The following is a 13,872-nucleotide window of genomic DNA, read 5'->3' on the forward strand; positions in this document are numbered from 1 at the left end:
ATTAAACATCTCCAATCCAAAATTAAATCTAGAATCGGCTTCCTATTTCGTCACAAAGCATCCTTCACTCATGCTGCCAAACATACCCTTGTAAAACTGACCATCCTACCGATCCTTGACTTCGGCAATGTCATTTACAAAAGAGCCTCCAACACTCTACTCAGCAAATTGGATGCAGTCTATCACAGTGCCATCCATTTTGTCACCAAAGCCCCATATACTACCCACCACTGCGACCTGCATGCTCTCGTCGGCTGGCCCTCGCTACATTTTTGTCGCCAAACCCACTGGCTCCAGGTCATCTATAAGTCTTTGCTAGGTAAAGCACTGCCATATCTCAGCTCACTGGTCACCATAGCAACACCGACCCGTAGCACGCGCTCCAGCATGTATATTTCACTGGTCATCCCCAAAGCCAACACGTCCTTTGGCCGCCTTTCCTTCCAGTTCTCTGCTGCCAATGACTGGAACGAATTGCAAAAATCACTGAAGTTGGAGACTCATATCTCCCTCTCTAACTTTAAGCATCAGCTATCTGAGCAGCTTACCGATCGCTGCAGCTGTACCCAGCCCATCTGTAAATAGTCCATCCAACCAACTACCTACCTCATCCCCATATTTTTTTTTTTTTCTGCTCTTTTGCACACCAGCATTTCTACATGCACATCCTCATCTGCACATCTATCACTCCAGTGTTAATTGCTAAATTGTAATTACTTCGCCACTATGGCCTATTTATTGCCTTACCTCCTTACTTCATTTGCACACACTGTATATAGATTTTTCTATTGTGTTATTGACTGTACGTTTTGTTTATCCCATGTGTAACTCTGTGTTGTTGTTTTTAGTGTCACACTGCTTTGCTCTATCCCTGGCCAGGTCGCAGTTGTAAATGAGAACTTGTTCTCAACTGGCCTAACCTGGTTAAAGTAGTGCACTATATAGGGAATTGAGTACAATTTGGGACACAGGCCAGCCCAGATATGTGAGCTCAGTCTCTGCATGTTTCAGCAGAAGATCAAGGCTTCTAGTTCTTATTTTCCTCTGGCATAGTGTTTGAGAGAAAGAGAGCTCTGTGTTTGCTCTGGATAGACCGGATCATCCTTGTCTCTGGATCTAATTTAGAAATCTTATTTAGCATCCCAGGTTGAAGTGTTAGCAGTGTTGAGATAATCTGGGTGTTTGAAGGAGCAGAGAGCGGAGCAGAAGGGGAAGTGGTGTTGAAGGAGAGGCAGGGATCTGGGGTTGAAGGGGAAGCAGGGATCTGGGGATTTTTCTCCAGCGGTGTGTTTTATGAGTTCAACCACACAGCTAGAGATGTAGACCTCCTGGGAACTGTGAAAACATTACACACTCGTACACTCAGACAACACCTCAACCTCTGTCACACACTCACACACCTTCAGACAACACCTCAACCTCTGTCACACACTCACACACCTTCAGACAACACCTCAACCTCTGTCACACACTCACACACCTTCAGACAACACCTCAACCTCTGTCACACACTCACACACCTTCAGACAACACCTCAACCTCTGTCACACACTCATGCAGGCTCATGCAGGCGCACCAAGATTCTTAAAGTTTGGTGTTTATAAATATTAGTTAGAAGATTTTTATTTGAAATTCAGTTTAGTTTCAGTTAGTTTTCAGATCTGATTTAGTCGTTTTTATTTAATTTAAGTTTAATAGAAACATTTCGATTTTATATTTGTATATAATTTTTGTTTTGCGTAGAAGCCATTTACAGTTGGTGGGTCAGGTTACAGGTTAGGTTCTGTTTAAAGGTAGATTCATAGAGAATGATAGATGCTTCTGGTGGCCAAAAGGCCGTATTAACATGGGCAGCGCCATCGAGGGCTTCCAGCCAGTCAAGATGCGCTCAATAGTGCAGCTGTAGAACTTTTTGAGGATCCGAGGGCCCATGACAAAACGTTTCAGTCTCCTGAGGGGGAAGAGGCCTTCTTCACGACTGTGTTGACATGTGTGGACCATAATAATTCCTTAACCAGCTCCACTACAGTCCCATTGATGTGAATGGCCCTCCGTTTCCTGGTCCATTCAGCTCCTTTGTCTTGCTGACATTGAGGGAGAGGTTGTTGTCTTGGCACCACATTGCCAGGTCACTGACCTCCTCCCGATAGGCTGTCTCATCGCTGTCGGTGATCAAATTTAATAACGGTGTTGGAGTTTTGCACGGCCACGTAGTCGTGGGTGAACAGGGAGTACGGGAGGGGACTAAGCACGCACCCCTGAGGGGCCCCTGTGTTGAGGATCAGATTGGTGGATTGGGTTGTTGCCACATGGTGGAGACGTTAGGCAACAAGGATCCAGTTGCAGAGGGAGGTGTTTAGTCCCAGGGTCCTTAGCTTAGTGATGAGCTTTGTGGGCACTATGGTGTTGAACGCTGAGCTGTAGTCAATGAACAGAATTCATACGTAGGTGTTCCTTTTGTCCAGGTGGGAAAGGGCAGTGTGGAGTGTGATTGAGATTGCATCATCTGTGGATCTGTTGGGGGTGGTATGGGAATTGGAGTGGGTCTAGGGTTTCTGGGATAATGGTGTTGATGTGAGCCATGACCAGCCTTTCAAAGCATTTCATGGCTACAGATATGAGTGCTATGGAGCGATAGTCATTTAGGCAGGTTACCTTTGTGTTCTTGGGCACAGGGACTATGGTGGTCTGCTTGCAACACGTAGGTATTACAGACTCAGTCAGGGAGAGGTTGAAAACGTCAGTGAAGACACCTGCCAGCTGGTCAGCGAATGCTGAGTACACTTCCTGGTTTTCCGTCTGGCCCCGCGGCTTTGTGAATGTTAAACTGTTTAAAGGTCTCACTCACATCAGCTACAGAGAGCGAGATTACACAGTCGTCCAGAACAGCTGGTGCTCTAGTCTGTACAATAGTATTTACTGTAGTGTTTTGTGGATTATAGTATACTGTATGTAGTATTTACTGTAGTGTTTTGTGGATTATAGTATACTGTATGTAGTATTTACTGTAGTGTTTTGTGGATTATACTATACTGTATGTAGTATTTAGTGTAATGTTTTGTGGATTATAGTATACTTTTCTATATCCTGTATGGAACACAATATGCTCTTTACTTGGCATGTCGGTTTATCACTTATTGGTGGCACAAATTGGGATATGTGGGAGCAGAATGGGCAGGATTTATGCAAATTAAATACTATAGTATTGACAATAGTATTTTTTGTTGTAGTATTTAATATAGTATTCTACAGTATATGTCACGCCCGGACCATAGTAAGATGTTATTATCTATGGTAGAGTAGGTCAGGGTGTGACAGGGGGTGTTTTTCTATGTTTTGTATTTCTATGTTCATGTTCTAGTTTTGTATTTCTATGTTGGTTTTGTTTGGGATGATCTCCAATTAGAGGCAGTTGGTCCTCGTTGTCTCTAATTGGAGATCATACTTAAGTCGTTTAAAAAAAATGTATTTCCCACCTGGGTTTGTGGGAGATAGTTTTTGAGTTAGTGTATGTTTCACCTCAGCGTCACGGTTTGTTGTTTTTTTGTCATTCAGTTTATTTATGTATTGCATAGTTTCACAGTATAAATAAAATGTGGAACGACACACACGCTGCCCTTTGGTCCGCTCATTCCTATGACAACCGTGACAGTATACTACAAAATTCTATAGCAAGTACACATGATCGAGGGGTACTACAGTGTGTAGTATAGTATTCCGCAGTATACCAAGTACTGTAGTATTCTATAGTAAAGTGTAGTATTATTTTTCTTGTGGGGTGGTGCAAACAAGAGACCAACCTGTGTAGTGAGTAGTTTCTCAATCCTATAATGCTTTATGACAAAGACCATATGGAGTACATTGGCGTTATTTATAGTGCAGCTAAATGGATTTCACTGAGGTAAACAGTATGTCTTAGAGTTTTTGTATCGCTTTGGTGCAGTTTTCAGAAATACGTGGTACATTTTCACAACTCCATAACAGATCATCAAAAAGGCAGTTGTTTCAAAACTCTAAGCCCATTTTCAATTGATTAATACGACACACAAAAATCATAGTCACTTTTTTTTTTACACCAAACTTAATCATTGTTTCATTTAGAAATGCATGTTTCACATTGAAATACATGTTCATATGAAGTAATTGCCTTTCACAATGTAATGCTCACATTACTTTTGATATGATTCGGACCTCTTTTGTTACAATACATTTGACTATTACTTCATCTGCCTGCTCTTATGATGATTACGATCAATCAAATTTCAATCAAATTTATTTTATAAATCCCCTTTTACATCAGCTGATATCTCAAAGTGCTGTACAGAAACCCAGCCTAAAACCCCCAAACAGCAAGCAATGCAGGTGTAGAAGCACGGTGGCTAGGAAAAACTCCCTAGAAAGCGTTTGGTAAAGCTATAGATTGTAAATTGGTTTGTCTAGTACAGATTTTGAGAAGTACATAATGAAAATGTATTTCTGTAAAGTAGAAACATACATTATGATATACTCAAATCTACTATTATGATCATGACTATTATAATTGTACTTCACAGTAAGTTTTCAACAAAAATTATCTGATATTGACATGCGCAGAGATATCTAGATCTCAGTAAGGAACTCCCCTCACCTGGTTGTCTAGGTCTCAGTAAGGAACTCTCCTCACCTGGTTGTCCAGGTCTCAGTAAGGAACTCCCCTCACCTGGTTGTCTAGGTCTCAGTAAGGAACTCTCCTCACCTGGTTGTCTAGGTCTCAGTAAGGAACTCCCCTCACCTGGTTGTCTAGGTCTCAGTAAGGAACTCCCCTCACCTGGTTGTCTAGGTCTCAGTAAGGAACTCTCCTCACCTGGTTGTCTAGGTCTCAGTAAGGAACTCTCCTCACCTGGTTGTCTAGGTCTCAGTAAGGAACTCTCCTCACCTGGTTGTCTAGGTCTCCCCTCACCTGGTTGTCTAGGTCTCAGTAAGGAACTCTCCTCACCTGGTTGTCTAGGTCTCAGTAAGGAACTCCCCTCACCTGGTTGTCTAGGTCTCCCCTCACCTGGTTGTCCAGGTCTCAGTAAGGAACTCCCCTCACCTGGTTGTCCAGGTCTCAGTAAGGAACTCCCCTCACCTGGTTGTCTAGGTCTCCCCTCACCTGGTTGTCCAGGTCTCAGTAAGGAACACTCCTCATCTGGTTGTCTAGGTCTCAGTAAGGAACTCCCCTCACCTGGTTGTCTAGGTCTCAGTAAGGAACTCTCCTCACCTGGTTGTCTAGGTCTCAGTAAGGAACTCCCCTCACCTGGTTGTCTAGGTCTCAGTAAGGAACTCCCCTCACCTGGTTGTCTAGGTCTCAGTAAGGAACTCTCCTCACCTGGTTGTCCAGGTCTCAGTAAGGAACTCTCCTCACCTGGTTGTCTAGGTCTCAGTAAGGATCTCTCCTCACCTGGTTTGCACAAAATATTTTAGAATTCAAGGCACACTTAACCAGCATGGCTACCACAGCATTCTGTAGCGATACGCCATCCCATCTGGTTTGCACTTAGTGGGACTATCATTTGTTTTTCAACAGGACAATGACCCAACACACCTCCAGGCTGTGTAAGGCCTATTTGACCAAGAAGGAAAGTGATGGAGTGCTGCATCAGATGACCTGACCTCAACTCAATGGAGATGGTTTGGAATGAGTTGGACCGCAGACTGAAAATAAATAAATAAAAAACATTTGAATAATTAGGTGTGTCCAAACTTTTGACTGGCACTGTATATCAGGCCTGGATTCGCCATGTCAAAATCTTTTTCCCCAGGTGCATAAACAATAAAGATATTTACTGCAATTACAATGACAAATAAGATGTTCAGTCAATTTTAATGGATAGTGCAACAGTACTGCCCAAATGGAAAATAGTGGAATATACTACATTTAAACGGCAATTCTGAAAAATGTATCTTACATTTTTTGCTATTGGATAAACTGGTTCCTAAAATAACTGAATTGAGAAGTGAACATTATCTTGTGTTTGGTGATTAAACCAATGTACTCATTATATTTCACAGTAAACTCATATTTTGTTGTCCAGCTTCTCTCCTGGTGACTCCCTGATGACAGGTTGTCCAGCTTCTGGGCCCTATACCCACAGAACACTGGGCCCTATACACACAGAACACTGGGCCCTATACACACAGAACACTGGGCCCTATACACACAGAACACTGGGCCCTATACACACAGAACACTGGGCCCTAAACAACCAGAACACTGGGCCCTAAACAACCAGAACACTGGGCCCTAAACACACAGAACACTGGGCCCTAAACACACAGAACACGGGGCCCTAAACACACAGAACACGGGGCCCTAAACACACAGAACACTGGGCCCTATACAACCACAACACTGGGCCCTATACAACCACAGCACTGGGCCCTATACAACCACAGCACTGGGCCCTATACAACCAGAACACTGGGCCCTAAACAACCAGAACACTGGGCCCTAAACACACAGAACACTGGGCCCTAAACACACAGAACACTGGGCCCTATACACACAGAACACTGGGCCCTAAACACACAGAACACTGGGCCCTAAACACACAGAACACTGGGCCCTAAACACACAGAACACTGGGCCCTAAACACACAGAACACTGGGCCCTAAACACACAGAACACTGGGCCCTATACACACAGAACACTGGGCCCTATACACACAGAACACTGGGCCCTAAACACACAGAACACTGGGCCCTAAACACACAGAACACTGGGCCCTAAACACACAGAACACTGGGCCCTAAACAACCAGAACACTGGGCCCTAAACAAACAGAACACTGGGCCCTAAACACACAGAACACGGGGCCCTAAACACACAGAACACTGGGCCCTATACACACAGAACACTGGGCCCTATACAACCAGAACACTGGGCCCTAAACACACAGAACACTGGGCCCTATACACACAGAACACTGGGCCCTAAACACACAGAACACTGGGCCCTAAACACACAGAACACTGGGCCCTAAACACACAGAACACTGGGCCCTATACACACAGAACACTGGGCCCTAAACACACAGAACACTGGGCCCTAAACACACAGAACACTGGGCCCTATACCCACAGAACACTGGGCCCTAAACACACAGAACACTGGGCCCTAAACACACAGAACACTGGGCCCTATACACACAGAACACTGGGCCCTATACACACAGAACACTGGGCCCTAAACACACAGAACACTGGGCCCTATACACACAGAACACTGGGCCTTATACACACAGAACACTGGGCCCTATACACACAGAACACTGGGCCCTATACACACAGAACACTGGGCCCTATACACACAGAACACTGGGCCCTAAACACACAGAACACTGGGCCCTAAACACACAGAACACTGGGCCCTATACAACCACAGAACACTGGGCCCTAAACACACAGAACACTGGGCCCTAAACACACAGAACACTGGGCCCTAAACACACAGAACACTGGGCCCTAAACACACAGAACACTGGGCCCTATACACACAGAACACTGGGCCCTATACAACCACAGAACACTGGGCCCTAAACACACAGAACACTGGGCCCTATACAACCAGAACACTGGGCCCTAAACACACAGAACACTGGGCCCTATACCCACAGAACACTGGGCCCTATACACACAGAACACTGGGCCCTATACACACAGAACACTGGGCCCTAAACACACAGAACACTGGGCCCTAAACACACAGAACACTGGGCCCTAAACACACAGAACACTGGGCCCTAAACACACAGAACACTGGGCCCTAAACACACAGAACACTGGGCCCTAAACACACAGAACACTGGGCCCTATACAACCAGAACACTGGGCCCTATACACACAGAACACTGGGCCCTATACCCACAGAACACTGGGCCCTATACACACAGAACACTGGGCCCTAAACACACAGAACACTGGGCCCTATACACACAGAACACTGGGCCCTAAACACACAGAACACTGGGCCCTAAACACACAGAACACTGGGCCCTAAACACACAGAACACTGGGCCCTAAACACACAGAACACTGGGCCCTAAACACACAGAACACTGGGCCCTATACAACCACAGAACACTGGGCCCTAAACACACAGAACACTGGGCCCTATACAACCAGAACACTGGGCCCTAAACACACAGAACACTGGGCCCTATACCCACAGAACACTGGGCCCTATACACACAGAACACTGGGCCCTATACACACAGAACACTGGGCCCTAAACACACAGAACACTGGGCCCTAAACACACAGAACACTGGGCCCTATACACACAGAACACTGGGCCCTAAACACACAGAACACTGGGCCCTAAACACACAGAACACTGGGCCCTAAACACACAGAACACTGGGCCCTAAACACACAGAACACTGGGCCCTAAACACACAGAACACTGGGCCCTATACAACCAGAACACTGGGCCCTATACACACAGAACACTGGGCCCTATACCCACAGAACACTGGGCCCTATACACACAGAACACTGGGCCCTAAACACACAGAACACTGGGCCCTATACACACAGAACACTGGGCCCTAAACACACAGAACACTGGGCCCTAAACACACAGAACACTGGGCCCTAAACACACAGAACACTGGGCCCTAAACACACAGAACACTGGGCCCTAAACACACAGAACACTGGGCCCTAAACACACAGAACACTGGGCCCTAAACACACAGAACACTGGGCCCTAAACACACAGAACACTGGGCCCTAAACACACAGAACACTGGGCCCTATACACACAGAACACTGGGCCCTAAACACACAGAACACTGGGCCCTATACACACAGAACACTGGGCCCTAAACACACAGAACACTGGGCCCTAAACACACAGAACACTGGGCCCTAAACACACAGAACACTGGGCCCTAAACACACAGAACACTGGGCCCTATACAACCAGAACACTGGGCCCTATACACACAGAACACTGGGCCCTATACCCACAGAACACTGGGCCCTATACACACAGAACACTGGGCCCTAAACACACAGAACACTGGGCCCTATACACACAGAACACTGGGCCCTAAACACACAGAACACTGGGCCCTAAACACACAGAACACTGGGCCCTAAACACACAGAACACTGGGCCCTAAACACACAGAACACTGGGCCCTAAACACACAGAACACTGGGCCCTAAACACACAGAACACTGGGCCCTAAACACACAGAACACTGGGCCCTAAACACACAGAACACTGGGCCCTATACACACAGAACACTGGGCCCTAAACACACAGAACACTGGGCCCTATACACACAGAACACTGGGCCCTAAACACACAGAACACTGGGCCCTAAACACACAGAACACTGGGCCCTAAACACACAGAACACTGGGCCCTAAACACACAGAACACTGGGCCCTAAACACACAGAACACTGGGCCCTAAACACACAGAACACTGGGCCCTATACAACCAGAACACTGGGCCCTATACACACAGAACACTGGGCCCTATACCCACAGAACACTGGGCCCTATACACACAGAACACTGGGCCCTAAACACACAGAACACTGGGCCCTATACACACAGAACACTGGGCCCTATACACACAGAACACTGGGCCCTAAACACACAGAACACTGGGCCCTATACACACAGAACACTGGGCCCTATACACACAGAACACTGGGCCCTAAACACACAGAACACTGGGCCCTAAACACACAGAACACTGGGCCCTAAACACACAGAACACTGGGCCCTATACACACAGAACACTGGGCCCTAAACACACAGAACACTGGGCCCTAAACACACAGAACACTGGGCCCTAAACAACCAGAACACTGGGCCCTATACACACAGAACACTGGGCCCTAAACACACAGAACACTGGGCCCTAAACACACAGAACACTGGGCCCTAAACACACAGCTGTGGTTGAAGGCTCTTGATACACAAATTTACAGACTTAAACAAGCTCACACACACACACACACACACACACACACACACACACACACACACACACACACACACTACCAAACCCCCATAACCCCTCCATCACAGTGTCCCACAGCTGGGCCCTATACAGCCGGTCTTACCCCCCACCGCTGTCCCACAACGCGGGTTGTTAAACAAGCAGAAAGGGGCTAATGGTCCTGACCCCCCCAATAGCAATATTTGTAGTAGTGTTTGAATCCTCTTTAACTGCCATGCACGGTGAACGATCTGGTTTCAATTACTCAACTATGTTGAACAGAATTAGGAGAACTAACTAAGCTCTACTTGACCTTTCAGGAAGATCTTTGAATGAATGCTGTGTAATTTTATTAGCTTGTTGGGGACTGACTTACTATAGTAAACTACTTTGGGCTTTGTGTTATTAATCAATTAGGTAAATAGATTGTTTTTATTTGAGACTGACTGTGTTTGAGCTAAAGCATCAGGGAAGAGCTCGGGTTGCTAACATCAAGTCTTCAGGTTTCAGGATCACTGAACCATCTTGGATTCACATTTGTAGTTATCCACAAATGTTAAGAACAAGACTCAGCTGGATGTTTTATATTTATTTGTAATTTTTTATTTAACCTTTATTTAACTAGGCAAGTCAGTTAAGAACAAATTCTTATTTACAATGACAGCCTACCAAAAGGCCCCCTGCGGGGACGGGAGATTATTTTTATTTATTCATATATATAAATATATATATATATATATAAATATAGGACAAAACACACATCACGACAAGAGAGACTACACAACACTACATAAAGAGAGACCTAAGACGACAACATAGCAAGGCAGCAACACATGACAACACAGCATGGTAGCAACACAACATGACAACACAACATGGTAGCAACACAACATGACAACACAACATGGTAGGATCACAACATGACAACAACATGGTAGCAACACATGTCAACACAGCAAGGTAGCAACACAACATGACAACAACATGGTAGCAACACAACATGACAACAACATGGTAGAAACACAACATGACAACACAGCATGGTAGCAACACAACATGTCAACACAGCATGGTAGCAACACATGTCAACACAGCAAGGTAGCAACACAACATGACAACAACATGGTAGCAACACAACATGACAACAGCATGGTAGCAACACAACATGACAACAACATGGTAGCAACACATCATGACAACAGCATGGTAGCAGCACAACATGACAACAACATGGTAGCAACACAACATGGCAACAACATGGTAGCAACACAACATGACAACAACATGGTAGCAACACAACATGACAACAACATGGTAGCAACACAACATGGTACAAACATTATTGGGCAGAGACAACAGCACAAAGGGCAAGAAGGTAGAGACAACAATACATCACACAAAGCAGCCACAACTGTCAGTAAGAGTGTCCATGATTGAGTCTTTGAATGAAGAGATAAAACTGTCCAGTTTGAGTGTTTGTTGCAGCTCGTTCCAGTCGCTGGCTGCAGCGACTCAGGAATGTAGCAGCATGGCTTTAGCTGTCTCAAGGTCCTCGTCTCAAATGGCATCCTATTCACTACATAGAGCTCTACTTATGATCAGTGCCTGGTCAAAAGTAGTGCACTATGTAGGGAATAGGGTGCCCTATAGACCCTGGTCAAAAGTAGGGCACTATGTAGGGAATAGGGTGCCCTATAGACCCTGGTCAAAAGTAGGGCACTATGTAGGGAATAGGGTGCCCTATAGACCCTGGTCAAAAGTAGGGCACTATGTAGGGAGTAGGGTGCCCTATAGACCCTGGTCAAAAGTAGTGCACTATGTAGGGAATAGGGTGCCATAGATCACACTATGTAGGGAATAGGGTGTCAAATGGGACCTATAGAAGGTCTTTAGGTGAATATTCAGAAAGCAGTACAGATCTGCTTTGTGGCATCAGATCAGCAGGGGTTACTCTGGTAAAACATTACCCTGTTTTCAACCAGAACCCAACCCATCCAACCGTGAGAGGTGGGGAAAAAGGTTTTCCTGCCCCGTTCAAAAGATCTCCACATACATCTTTGTTTATGTAATCATCATATGTTTAAACAAATATGTCTGCTCCGCTGGAGACCCAAGAGCCTCTCAAATCGCATTCCCTGGACTACATCCCAAATGGAATCCTATTTCCATTCCCTATGTAGTGCACTACATTTTACCGGCTATATAGGGAATCTAAGCACAGCTGCATAGGGAGCCATTTTGGACCCGTCAACCCTGTGATTGTCAGATTATAAACAAATGAACCATTTGGGTCCTGGCGTGGAGTCATTAGGTGTCATGTTGAACCGGGTAAACGGCTCCTAGTCAGGGGAACAGAGAGGTCAGGGGAACGGAGAGGTCAGGGGAACGGAGAGGTCAGGGGAACGGAGAGGTCAGCGGCTCCTAGTCAGGGGAACGGAGAGGTCAGGGGAACGGAGAGGTCAGCGGCTCCTAGTCAGGGGAACAGAGAGGTCAGGGGAACAGAGAGGTCAGGGGAATGGAGAGGTCAGGGGAACGGAGAGGTCAGGGGAACGGAGAGGTCAGGGGAACGGAGAGGTCAGGGGAACGGAGAGGTCAGCGGCTCCTAGTCAGGGGAACAGAGAGGTCTGGGGAACGGAGAGGTCAGGGGAATGGAGAGGTCAGGGGAATGGAGAGGTCAGGGGAACGGAGAGGTCCGGGGGAATGGAGAGGTCAGGGGAATGGAGAGGTCAGGGGAATGGAGAGGTCAGGGGAACGGAGAGGTCAGGGGAACGGAGAGGTCAGGGGAACGGAGAGGTCAGGGGAATGGAGAGGTCAGGGGAACGGAGAGGTCAGGGGAACGGAGAGGTCAGGGGAACGGAGAGGTCAGGGGAACGGAGAGGTCAGGGGAACGGAGAGGTCAGGGGAACGGAGAGGTCAGGGGAACGGAGAGGTCAGGGGAATGGAGAGGTCAGGGGAACGGAGAGGTCAGGGGAATGGAGAGGTCAGGGGAACGGAGAGGTCAGGGGAACGGAGAGGTCAGGGGAACGGAGAGGTCAGCGGCTCCTAGTCAGGGGAACAGAGAGGTTTTTATTTTTATTTTATTTAACGAGGCAAGTCAGTTAAGAACAAATTCTTATTTACAATGTCGGCCTACTGGGGAACAGTGGGTTAACTGCCTTGTTCGGGGGCAGAATGACACATTTTTAACTTGTCAGCTCAGGGATTAGCTTTAGCAACCTTTTGGTTAGTATCTGCCACATTTCTTCAGTCGCCTGGGTTTCAAGAGGCGCCTTCTTCACCACGGTGTTCGGTGTGATTGGTCCATGTCAGATCCTCTTTCGACCATCTCCACTGCAGCCCCATCGATGTAGCCCCCCCCACCTTGTTTCCTGTAGTCCACGATCAGCTCCTTGGTTTTGCTGACTTTTAAGACAATTATTAATGGCTATTAAAATGGGTCTTTGTCATAAAGTTAGATAAAACATTGTTGCACACGTTACAGTGTAATAAGGTGAACGCATGCAGACGAACCACAAGGCTTCTGGATGGACGAAGGCATTACTGTGTCCGAAAGACCCAACGTTCTGGGAAAACTTTAAATATTCAATCTTCAGATCAGTTCAACTGTTGATAAAGATCACGCTTGAAACACAACAGGGGAAATCTGACGAGTCACGTGAGTTGGTGTTACAGTCTGGAGCCTACAGCCCTGTGACTGACAATACATGTCATTGTAACTGCAGAACATCCTCATCACCACCAGGGGGCAGTATGTACCTGTCTCTGGAGCCTACAGTACCAGGTCATCAGATGAAAGCAGAACAGGATGGTCTGTTATTTTACTGAGGGGGCCGTCACAGAGGAGGACTGAAGTTGTGTTATTCTACTGAGGGGGCCGTCACAGAGGAGG

Source organism: Salmo salar, unplaced genomic scaffold (genome assembly GCF_905237065.1).
Source record: "Salmo salar unplaced genomic scaffold, Ssal_v3.1, whole genome shotgun sequence".
Lineage (NCBI taxonomy): Eukaryota > Metazoa > Chordata > Actinopteri > Salmoniformes > Salmonidae > Salmo > Salmo salar.